We start from the raw sequence: 2,500 nt of genomic DNA, 5'->3' as shown, positions 1-2,500 counted from the left end.
ACCTCCCTTTTACCCAATTTAGAGCCCCTGCTTCGGCCACACACACCTGCTATCGGCCCCCTACCTCCAGGGGGCCCTCCACCTCACTTTTACCCCAATTTGGAGCCCCTGCCTCGGCCACCCACACACCTGTTAGCTGCCCCCTATCTCCGGCCCCTAACCTCCACCATCCAGGAACCCCAGCACCAGCCGAACCTGCAGACCCACTCTTAAGCACCCCTCCCCGGATACAAGCAGACTACCATCCGCCCAAACTTTCCTGCTCCTGGTATACCAACTCAAACTTTGGTGCCCCTGGTGTACCAACTTAATCTTTGGTGCCCCTGGTACTCCAAATTAAACTTTGTGCTCCTGGTACTCCGCCTGTTTTCGCCCCACAGCCTAAGTGCCGCAGCACTTTGTCATTTTTTTAAACAAAATATTTCTTTCTGCTCCTGGTACTCCCTGGAGCTCCAGGGAGGTAGGGGGGCGCCCTGGAAGCCCTGCCCGAGGCTGTGCGCCTCTTCCCGGGCAGGATTTTCACCCCGAGCCCCTGGTGGCGGTTGGACTTTAACTTTTTTTTTTCTATTTGGATTTGCTCCTGGTACTCCCTGGAGCTCCAGGGATGGTAGGGGGGCGCCCTGCCCGAGGCTGTGCGCCCCTTCCCGGGCAGGGCTTTCACCCCGAGCCCCTGGTGGTGGTTGGACTTTAACTTTTTTTTTTCTATTTGGATTTGCTCCTGGTACTCCCTGGAGCTCCAGGGATGGTAGGGGGGCGCCTTGCCCGAGGCTGTGCGCCTCTTCCCGGGCAGGATTTTCACACCGAGCCCCTGGTGGCGGTTGGACTTTAACTTTTTTTTTTCTATTTGGATTTGCTCCTGGTACTCCCTGGAGCTCCAGGGAGGTAGGGGGGCGCCCTGGAAGCCCTGCCCGAGGCTGTGCGCCTCTTCCCGGGCAGGATTTTCACCCCGAGCCCCTGGTGGCAGTTGGACTTTAACTTTTTTTTTTCTATTTGGATTTGCTCCTGGTACTCCCTGGAGCTCCAGGGATGGTAGGGGGGCGCCCTGCCCGAGGCTGTGCGCCTCTTCCCGGGCAGGATTTTCACCCCGAGCCCCTGGTGGCGGTTGGACTTTAACTTTTTTTTTTCTATTTGGATTTGCTCCTGGTACTCCCTGGAGCTCCAGGGATGGTAGGGGGGCGCCCTGCCCGAGGCTGTGCGCCCCTTCCCGGGCAGGGCTTTCACCCCGAGCCCCTGGTGGTGGTTGGACTTTAACTTTTTTTTTTCTATTTGGATTTGCTCCTGGTACTCCCTGGAGCTCCAGGGATGGTAGGGGGGCGCCCTGCCCGAGGCTGTGCGCCCCTTCCCGGGCAGGGCTTTCACCCCGAGCCCCTGGTGGCGGTTGGACTTTAACTTTTTTTTTTCTATTTGGATTTGCTCCTGGTACTCCCTGGAGCTCCAGGGAGGTAGGGGGGCGCCCTGGAAGCCCTGCACGAGGCTGTGCGCCTCTTCCCGGGCAGGATTTTCACCCCGAGCCCCTGGTGGCAGTTGGACTTTAACTTTTTTTTTTCTATTTGGATTTGCTCCTGGTACTCCCTGGAGCTCCAGGGAGGTAGGGGGGCGCCCTGGAAGCCCTGCCCGAGGCTGTGCGCCTCTTCCCGGGCAGGATTTTCACCCCGAGCCCCTGGTGGCGGTTGGACTTTAACTTTTTTTTTTCTATTTGGATTTGCTCCTGGTACTCCCTGGAGCTCCAGGGAGGTAGGGGGGCGCCCTGGAAGCCCTGCCCGAGGCTGTGCGCCTCTTCCCGGGCAGGATTTTCACCCCGAGCCCCTGGTGGCAGTTGGACTTTAACTTTTTTTTTTCTGTTTGGATTTGCTCCTGGTACTCCCTGGAGCTCCAGGGATGGTAGGGGGGCGCCCTGCCCGAGGCTGTGCGCCTCTTCCCGGGCAGGATTTTCACCCCGAGCCCCTGGTGGCGGTTGGACTTTAACTTTTTTTTTTCTATTTGGATTTGCTCCTGGTACTCCCTGGAGCTCCATGGATGGTAGGGGGGCGCCTTGCCCGAGGCTGTGCGCCTCTTCCCGGTCAGGATTTTCACCCCGAGCCCCTGGTGGCGGTTGGACTTTAACTTTTTTTTTTCTATTTGGATTTGCTCCTGGTACTCCCTGGAGCTCCAGGGAGGTAGGGGGGCGCCCTGGAAGCCCTGCCCGAGGCTGTGCGCCTCTTCCCGGGCAGGATTTTCACCCCGAGCCCCTGGTGGCGGTTGGACTTTAACTTTTTTTTTTCTATTTGGATTTGCTCCTGGTACTCCCTGGAGCTCCAGGGATGGTAGGGGGGCGCCCTGCCCGAGGCTGTGCGCCCCTTCCCGGGCAGGGCTTTCACCCCGAGCCCCTGGTGGCGGTTGGACTTTAACTTTTTTTTTTCTATTTGGATTTGCTCCTGGTACTCCCTGGAGCTCCAGGGATGGTAGGGGGGCGCCCTGCCCGAGGCTGTGCGCCCCTTCCCGGGCAGGGCTTTCACCCCGA

This window comes from Centroberyx gerrardi, chromosome 7 (assembly GCF_048128805.1).
Source record: "Centroberyx gerrardi isolate f3 chromosome 7, fCenGer3.hap1.cur.20231027, whole genome shotgun sequence".
In the NCBI taxonomy this organism is placed as follows: Eukaryota; Metazoa; Chordata; class Actinopteri; order Beryciformes; family Berycidae; genus Centroberyx; species Centroberyx gerrardi.
Note: the sequence above shows the minus strand (reverse complement) of the source record.